Source organism: Sinocyclocheilus anshuiensis, unplaced genomic scaffold, assembly GCF_001515605.1.
Source record: "Sinocyclocheilus anshuiensis isolate Anshui unplaced genomic scaffold, SAMN03320099.WGS_v1.1 scaffold3783, whole genome shotgun sequence".
NCBI lineage: Eukaryota > Metazoa > Chordata > Actinopteri > Cypriniformes > Cyprinidae > Sinocyclocheilus > Sinocyclocheilus anshuiensis.
In genome coordinates, this window is record NW_015555178.1 from 101,400 (window position 1) to 111,945 (window position 10,546).

At 34.1% G+C, this 10,546-nt stretch overlaps 1 pseudogene; it reads left to right on the forward strand.

Moving 5' to 3' along the window:
- The window catches only part of LOC107671576 (maltase-glucoamylase, intestinal-like), a 41,907-nt pseudogene that overhangs the window by 17,273 nt on the left and 14,088 nt on the right, over positions 1 to 10,546 (forward strand).

Genomic DNA, 10,546 nt, shown 5'->3' on the forward strand with positions numbered 1-10,546 from the left:
TATGAATATGACAGCCATTCAGTACTTGGTTCAACGCATCACAATAATATTTAATATTGCAAATTTAGTGTATAATACTGAGAACGGACACATATTTATGGTTTATTATTCCTGTCAGTGGTAGTTCTGTGTTTTCATTCAGTTCATTCCTGTTCGTCTGCATGAGGCCTGAGTTTCTATTTAACGTCTGGGAAATTCTTCGAATTTCTCTTTGTGTTCAATAGCAATTTATTTTATAGTGCTTTTATTTCCCTCTGACTATATGACACCTTCAGCAGCAGAAATGGAAATGTACTGTATCTCTTAAAGTATCTTTTAGGGTGCGCTAGCATTCAAAGTAGGGGCGATATTCGAATGCATCACAAATACAAGGTGAAGTACAAGTTATTTAAAATTCATCCGGCTGTGCTGTACGGTGTCTGTGACATATTATTCACAAACAAGAATCCCATCTGAACTTCAAAGGATCCATTTGCTATCTGCTCTTCAGTTTCTGGTAAAAAGTTGTACGTTTGTGTGATGAAAGTTGTGTGTTCCCTCAGCCGGTGTCATCCCATGGGACTGATCGTCGCACTCGATGACAACAAGGCTGCGTCAGGCGAGCTATTTTGGGATGACGGAGACTCTCGAGGTATTTTAGAGGGGCTTGCTATTCATTAAAAGTTGCTTTTTTCTTCTACAGTTCACTGTCAGAAACAAAAATCTACTTTATACAGGACTCAATAACAAGAATGTTTTTTTTTCTAAAAGACCAGTTAAGTCAGAAGTTCAGTTTTCTACTTAAATTTCCTTTTATATATTTATGTTGTATTTATATTTCATTAAAAGTTTATTTTTTTATTTTTTTTAAAGTTATATTTTTTAATTTGCAAGAACAGTTATTATTAAACCTTATGACATATATAAATTCATGGAGCAGACATTTTGCTTGGATGCATCCAAGAATTTGAATTTGCAACGTCAAAATGTTCAATAAATGAACAGTGCAAAAAAAAAAAAAAAAATGTTTGAGTTTGCAAGGTATAAAAACACATGAACTTGAGCAACGAACGTGAGATGTAGTGAAAAAGCAACACTGGCTTGAAACTCTTTCAAATTGGTCACAGGTTCATTCTTGTTGTTGCCTCTTATAATAGTCTTTTTGAGGCTAAATTATTAGATTTATCCAAATGTTTCTTGGAAAAACAAATAAGCCTTGTGTGACTCACATTTAGGTTGATTGGGCTCTCATAAATTTTCCTTCTGTCTGTTTCTTAGATACTGTTGCATCCGGTGATTGCATTCATTACCAGTTTTCAGTGGTTAATGTACATCATCCTAATGTCACATTTTTGTTTGTTGGTTGTTTTTTTGATTGCATTGCATTGTATGTCCAAAGCACATTTAAGTCATTTTTAAATGGCATCTATTACAAAAATCTTTTTGATCATTTTATTGATTTTTTTTTTGGCTGGATCAGGGTGTTTTGTCAATGCAAGTTGCCCACAATGGATACCAGGATCCAAACAACTTGAAGTTTGAGAGCATCACAGTGTTGGGAGTGACTGCAGCTCCTGCTCTTGTGGCCGTTTCAGACGGCAACACTGTTATCTCTCTGTCTGACTCCCAGATTCAATATGACATTTACAAGCAGGTAATCATAGTTTTAATATTAGAGTTTTCTGTTCACCACCAAAGTCAATATGAAACAATATGTGTGACTTATTTTGATTAAAATAGTTTATTCATGAACGGTATAACGGACATAAATTATAAAGTATTTAGTGTTATTTTAGTATCACTGAGATACTACACTGAAAAAAGTGATACTATTTTTTTTATTAAGGTAAGTGGTTGCAAACAATTTATTTTAACTTTAAAAAAAAAAAAAAAAGCATTTAAATCAAAAAAATGTTGAAAGTTAGTCAACTAAATTTGTTTATTTAAATGTAGCTAAAATAAATTGATTGCAACCACTTACCTTAAAAATATAAAATAAAATAAAATTAGTACATTCAATTAATCATTTTTTTCTGTGTATTATAGTTTTTAATATTTTGAATAAGATTGTATTTATATAGTTTATGCATTTGTGTTATTTTTATTTAAAGTTTTAGTATTTTTTTTTATTATTAGTTTTTGTTGTTTTTAAATATGTTTGTATAGTTTTTACTAATTTTTATTTCAGTTTTAGTTCTTTTAGTAAATCAAGTTAAATTAAATGAAAATAAGAAATGTTGTTTTGGAAACTAGCTGAAATAAGTTTTTATTTTATTTCTAGTAATATATTTTTTTATGGTTTTAGTTTTAGTTTACAGCCATTTAAAACAATAATCAAAAGCGGTAAACACTGTGACATTCAGCTCACCTCAACATCAAAAGAAAACAAAATATAGACAAATTATAATTTGCATACAAATCTGCAACAAAAACCACCATGAAGTATGCTTACATTTGCATTTGCATCCTTTCAGTTGTGCACTTTTGTAATGAAAGTAACGTTTGTATTGTTTTTGCATTGTAAGAATATATATAAAAACTTTACACTGTAATGACAACGTTTTTGCATTACAGTACTAAATAATACAGCAGTATGCAAACATACATGATGCACTGCAACTGAAGTAAAAAATGAAAGCCAACAGGCAGATAAATTGACAGAATCCTCAATCTGATATTTTCATTAAAGCCAAGGTTTTCTCAACAAAAAAAGCCATCTGAAAATAGCTGTCCTTCAAAGGGCTTTACAGAATTCTCAGAAATGTATTAGCTAATTTGACATTCGGAGAACATCTCTAAACGGAGTGAAAAATAATTTAAAAAAATCACAGCCAACGTAACGTAATTAGGACTGTGAACCAGTCCAACAAACCATGTCCACAAAATGAAGCCTGATTTCTGTTTAATACGGAGCAAGATTCCCTAGGGTACCAGGAGAGGCCCTGTCATTCCAAGTGAGTGTTCAGCGATGCTCACGGACCAGAGATTGAATTTGTCAGGGCTCTCAAAAGCACACACGCATTAGCCTACTATGAAGGGCATCACTTTCTCTCAGAGCTCAAGGTCTTAGAATGACAACACGAGGACGTGCAGACTTTGGTCTTAAACTACACGTGACACATTAATGTCAGCTGCTGTAATTTATGGCACGTCCGCCAACTAACGCAAACGCAACAGTGTCTGTCAATTTTGTCATCCACATACTTTAACTAGAAGCATCATCGGCTCTGGCTAGGATTCTGAAGAGAATACACCTGCTGTCTTTTGTGTGATATGGAAGACAGTGAAGGCCAAAAGTGTTTAAACGGAACACGTGAAATTTGACCATAATTTATGGTACATCATCGGTGCTGGCTAGGATTCTGATGTGAATATACCTGCTGTCTATTGTGTGATATTAAAGTATGGAAGGCAGAAGTGACCAAAAGTCTTTAAAGGTAATGTGAAATTTGACCGTGTCAACATGTGCTGTTTGTCCGTGTTAATATGACACACAACATGCACACCAGTCACTGACATTTCTGTATTTGAGACTAAATTTGCATATGCAATGCAGTGACACGTTGGTATATTTGTATACAAGCATCAGATGTCATGTTTATTTATGAAGGATGCCTTAATGGTACACTGGTATGCATGCATGCCTGCAAACATCAGACGTTATATTTGGAAGTTATATAATGCATTGGTATGTTGTGTGTGATGTCAGTCTTGTGTCATGATTTGTCATGTCCTTTTTATTTGTTTAGTTCAACATTCTTTCTCAGGTAGAAAAGTCTTAATTTACATTGTAGCATTAATTAATTTACTCTAGCACAGTAGATATCAGTACAGCAATGCCGCAATGAACTAAAGAAATACTTAATATGTGAATAAATCTTGAGGTAAATCTAATTTTAAAAAGTATTACACATTCGAACATGGCGAGAATGTGCCCGCATTGAGAGACACATTCAAATTAGTTGTCTTAACATGGTAAAACTTTGCGTCTTTAAACATACTAAAGAAACGTACCGAAAACTGATGCCTTGACATGGCCAGAATACACATACAAAAGAAATGTGTTCATAATTAACGAACACTGTATCTCGAAATGGCCAAATTTTACATATTTGATTTAAAGACCTTGGGCGCCATTCACCTTCCATATTAAAGGGGTCGCAAAATGGAGAATCAGATCAAAATGTTCTGACGTTCACAATTTACACGACTTTGTATGTACTCAAGGAGGCGTTCTGAACAACTCATGTCTGTCCATCAATCACAAGAGCCATACTGCTGTTACGTAAAGAAAATCTGTTAGGTCTGCTGTTAGGTACTTTATTGAGTATTTTTGGTCTTCTAGGTGCTACATCTGAAAATCTGGAGCTGGAACTGGGGAAGGACTACACAGTCAACTGGGAGGCCAAAATCTCTGCAAATATTGATTGCTGTCCTGAAGGGAGTGAAGATCAGGCCAAATGTGAAGCTGCATCTGGGAGGTCAGAGAGAGATGATATTCAATATTCAACCCTGTAATTTTCAGATAGACAGTTTGGTTGGATGTCTGTATACGAAAAGTGAATAGCACATTTGTACTTTTGCCTCATTTGCTGTAACATAATTGTTTTTATTCTCTTTCTTAGCCATTAAGTGTCCCTCTGTGTTATTATGCCGAGAACCATGGCTATATCACCAGCAACAAGGCATGGCATCACTGTAGATATAGACCGCAATACTGAATTCCCAAGTCAGCGTTCTCGATCTCAAGACATCAGCAAGCTACGGGTGGAAATCACATACCTGAGTGGAAGAAGCCTACTGTTAGCGAATCACCACAATCACCAGCTCTGGACTCCATGTCCCAGAATCCTCCCCGGCTCACACCTGTTCTCATTCACGATCACCATCACCCGAGTTCTGATTCCCCGGAAACAGTGGAAGGCAAAAGAGACTATAGGGTTCAAATCAATGACGGACCATTTGGGATCCAAGTGGTCAGAAAAGGAACAGAAGAAGTGATGTGAGTAACCTGAATTACTCTGGTAACAGAGTTCAGAGAGGTTCTTTTGGCAATAATGTGGTAGTTAATAGGTAACTGCAAGGTAACTGCAAAGTAAGTTAAGTTATAAATTATAGTGTGTATTTTATCTGCTGTCACCATGTATTGAGGGTTTTCACCATTTGTAATCACCTTATACAATACACTTATATTTATGCATTTAGCATTTACATTCATGCATTTGACAGATCTAAAGCAAACTTTGCATTGCATTCAAGGTATATATATTTTTTTAATTAATTTATTTATTTCCTGGGAACTGAACCCATGACCTTGGCATTACTAGGAACATGCTCTACTCTTTAAGTTAAATGAATAAATGTGTTTGCATGTTATTTATTTATTTATTTTGAAACTACATTACATATGAAATATTTAGTTCATATATTAAATAAAATGCATGCATTTAATAAATATAAATAAATATATAGTTTATATATTAAATACGTCTTAAATGCATACATCTAAAAAGAAGACTAGCATGTCAAAGTTCCCATAGGAATTTCAACTACAGATTAACTGGAAAAAGCAACAAAGAAGCAGTGTTGTAAAGGAGCACATGAGTTGAACGCAGAAATAGCGGTGCTGATGGTACACTTTCAGGGTTTTCTGTGAGTTTTAGGACTATATAAGCACAGTTAGCCTTAATGAAAGCAACTTGTTTTGCTTTCAACTTGTCTTATGTATGCAACTTGCTGCATACATAAGACAGAAAACATTTTGAGTGTTCTGTTTTGTTAAATCTCATTCTCTAGATGGGACTCGGCCGTGCCGGGGTACACATTCTCCGATCAGTTCCTTCAGATCTCCACACGCCTTCCCTCGGAATATGTCTATGGTTTTGGTGAAACAGAGCACCCTACCTACAAACATAGCCTCAACTTCCACAAATACGGCCTGTTTGCGAAAGACCAGCCTCCGGGGTGAGTGTCAGAACCAATGGTGATGTTTTACAAGCCTTCCTGAATGATAGTTAGTTATAGATAGAAGTTATCTGTGCTTTACACATCACAATACAGACAGCCATGGTGTATAGTTTGGTCACGCAATACAGTAATCAAAAGCTGTAATGCTATGACAGTTCACCTCAAACATGAAATGCATACATACATGCATACATAAATAAAAAAAATAGTTGATGAAATTATGAATGAAACTTATTTTAGTTTTTGTTAAATTTTGACATTATTTTTTTCTTTTATTTATTTATAATAAAAGCCACCTTTCTCAGAGATTGTTTAAATTAAAATGAATGTAATTGTTGTATAACAAATACCACCATGAAATATGCTTATTCTGATGAAGGTAATGTTTGCAAGGCGTTTTCACATAAAAAATAACACATAAAACATGTATTATTGCATAGTCACATAAAACATTAAAACGTATTCAAATAACAATACGTTACAGATTTACACAGTAACTAATGTTTTCACATTACAGTATTTAAATAAACTTCATTTTCTATATTTCTTTTTTCTTCAGATTTTTAAAATGAAATAAAATATTTTTTTACAACATATAAATGATAAAAATATTATTATTATTAGTAGTAGTAGTAGTATTAAATTCGTATATACATGCATACTTTTGTATTTGGTTATAACGTTATAATATTAGAATGATTTCTGAAGGATCATGTTACACTGAAGACTGGAGTAATGATGCTGAAAATTCAGCTTTGATCACAGGAATAAAATATATTTTACAATATATTCACATAGGAATTTCTTTTTTCATTGTTTTAAGTTGTAATATAACAGAAATATTTTTATATTTAGAAATATATAAAAGATCATACAAGTAGGATTTAGAAAGTGGCATACAGGAAGATTGACTCAGCTGCAGTGATGTTCTTGCACCTCTCAGCTGAGGCCTACTAACCGTCCTGTTATTGGCTGTCATTCATACTGGACACATTAACAACCTTATTCTCTGACTCACTACATGTCACAATGCCCAGAAAAACACAAGCAAAGAGAGAGCTTCATGAAGGAAGCGAGAGGGATATAATTAGGTTAATTAAAACAGAGAGATGGGATTTGCAGGGTTCATTCCTTTAAGCCAAATAAAAATCTCTCATTAACACTTAATTGTCTGTTTAACACTGAGAACAACTGAAATCGCATCACAAACTCAAACTCTAATCTCTTTCTCCCCATCTCCCCAGTATAAGCTGAACAGTTATGGAGTTCATCCTTTCTACATGGGTCTGGAGAAATCCAAAAATGCTCATGGCGTCCTCCTGCTGAACAGCAATGCTATGGGTGAGCGAAACCAAACACACTAAACATTTGTGTTTCACCTGGACACACAGGACACAACCTGCACTGGATGGTCTTTCTTGTAGGCTGAGACATCTTGAAGCAGCCTAAGATGGGTTCCTGGTTTAAATTGGTCTAGCTGTGCAAAAGCATAGAAGACATTTTCAAAGTAAATTAGTCAGTTACTTAACAACTAATCAGTAGTTGGAAAAGAAAATTGTTATATAGTTTAAATAATAATAATAAAATAATTGATATTATTAATTATTAATTTATTGGAATTATTTTCCAATGTTTTATTGAATATTTTCTATATAATTTAGGGGGATGTTTTACATTCTTTTGAGCATTTAATTAGGCTGAATCTGTGTGTGCATAAAAATGTGCTTTTAAGAAATATGTAATAAAATATATTTTGCTTAAGTAAAGGCTATAGAACAGCTATTTTTAGGCTTATTAAGAAATTTTGCATTTCAAAATTATTTCCATGACAAATTGAACACTTCTGTCACCAGTTGTCATTACCATACTGTGATAAAAATAGTAATGTTGTTTGTTAATTTTAATTAAAAAATTATATGACAGTATTTTTACAGCAAAAATTATGTTACAGTAATAAGAATCTAATAGGAATTATAATATAAATATATATATATAATTTTTTTTTTTTTACTAAAACACATTAAAGAAAAAAGCTGTTACACTATAAAAATGATTTTTTTTTAAGTTCTAAATAAAATAAAGCTTACTGAAGTATGTTTTACAAGAAAATACTGGTCATTCTCTTTTAAAAAAATTATTTTTAATTTAATGTGATATTTAATTGTGAAAATGACTTACATCTTCTTGGTAAACAGACCAGTTTGACCAATTTTTTTGACCAGAAAACCAATTTACCCTGATTTCAGTTTTTTTAATGGATACTTCAAAATAGAGACAACATTTTAAAGTAGCATATACATGCTTTTGGTGCAAAATCTGTTCCAATTGGTCGGCAGAAACATTATGATGTTGTAAAATACCTCATTTAGATGACAATCACAGAATGCATTGGAAAGAATCGAGAAAAACATCGCAATTGTAGAACAGAACAAAGACATTCCAGACTTTTATGTAAGACAAAGGGTTAAGTTGTAAAAAACACAGTTGTATGTGCCCTTCACATTTCTGTTTATGTAAAGGGCACCACAGTATCTCCGGGAACAATTTTTTTATTATCTATTTATGAGACTAAAGCTCGTCAGTCAGCCACTTGCTGCATCTTTAGCACTGGAACAAATAAGTCCATCGCTTACAGGCTCCAACGCTGGCGTGAGTTTTGTCAGCAGGTCTTAAGGTTGTGATTAGAGCGGACGCTATTTATCAGAGGCGAGAGGCTGTCATCGAGCTTTAGTGTGAGGAACGCTTATGCTTATTGCAGGAGTTTCTCTTGAGCTGCTTACACATAATGGTGCTGCTGCAAGGGGATTTTAACAGAGTTGTGCTCTCAGAAAGTCGTCTGCATTCAATCGCCGTCTCACAAACACTCACACACACATTTTAATTCTTACATAAACACACACGTGCAGGCAGTTGAGTAAATAAGCATCCTGAGAACCGCAGCAGGAGAATTGCTTTGATGTGGTTCACTTTGCCCAGAGAAGTCCAAAGTAGTGCCCTTCAATTTGAATGCAGATGTGATTAACACCTCAACGCATACAGAATGACGCAGAAATGGACAGTTGTGGAGGCGTTAAAGACCTCTGAAATGATTTGAAGGTTTTATTGCATGTGTTGACATATTTCTTTTTAGGGCTGTCCCATAATAGTCAACTAACCGTTAGTCGACCAGAAGAGGCTTGGTCGACCAAAATTTTATTAGTTGCTTAGTCGCAGAAAAAAACATTTATAAAAATCCACATTGGCGAAGTCACGCAGAACGTTAACGGCTGGTCTATGTGGTAGGCTATACAGTACATCGGGCAGGACATCCAAACGCCCGCCTATCATTCATCGACCTCAAATATGGCTTATCATCTGAAATATGTAAGTATTAGCAACTTTACATGGCCGCTCAATCTAATGTTAACCTAGAGAAATGTGCGCTATATTGAAGTGTTTGTGTGGTGTGTGAAAGCTGAACAGCAGCGCTCACTGCAGGACAGATGGAGGTGCCGGTGTGCTCACTTGCTCTTAAAGTACACCCTTATTTTTGGTCATATAGATAAGAGTAATACATCTTTCAAATCTGTAAAGACTCTGTTTATTTATGTGAACTCACAATAACAACAAAACATTGTGCTTTTGTAAAATAATGAAAGCAACAGGATGCGCTTTCTGCCGTCTCGGTCTCGGTGAACTTGAGCGTGAAACTCTGAAACTCCATGTATGTTTGCCTTATATACATAAAAAAATATATACCGGTATATAGAAAGTGAAATGTCTACTTGCAAATAAACCAATTCAATGGAAGACAAATATTCTCAGATTATGTAATCTGTATGAAACGAGGAGATGACGAGTCAGTGTCGCTGAGATAATCTCTCTTAAATCCAGAACAAAGAAAGTACTAGTTTATCATTTATGAATTATTAAAATGTTAATGCAGCCTCCTTACTGTTTTTCCCTGACACATTCATAATCATTACTTCTGCCGGTGCTCTGTGGCAAGCTTTATGTGTGTGCTTGAGTTCATTGAGGCTCATTATTATGATTTAAATGGTTTATTAATGAACCTGCGATTAGTCGACTAATGCTTCAAATGAACGACTACTAGTCGACCAGACAAATCTTTAGTCAAGGGCAGCCCTATTTCTTTTGTAAAAGGAAGTTGGGAATGTACATACTGAAGTTTATTTTTTTTGCCACAGTTCAGCAAAATCACATTTGGCAGCTTGTGCACAGACAAAAGCAATAAAGGCACTTTCAAAATAATAAATCAAAGCTAATTACTTCACAACTAAATCGTAGTTGGAAAATAAATGTAATTTAATGAATAAAAAAAAATATTATTTATATTATTCATATTATTTATTATTCTTACTATTTATAAGACATGTTCATAATGAATATATTAAAGCCAATTACTTCACAGAATAATGTTAGTGTAATGTGGGGTTTGGTGTTTGGGTTTTGTTTCATGTTCATGTCCATGTCTTTTATTTTGTAATTGTTTCCTGCTGTTTGTGTCATGCTTCCCTTGCCCTCATGTATTCATGCCATTGGTTCCTCTGTTCATTGTGTCATGTTCTGATTGGTTGTCTTAGTCATGTGTCTTGTTTCC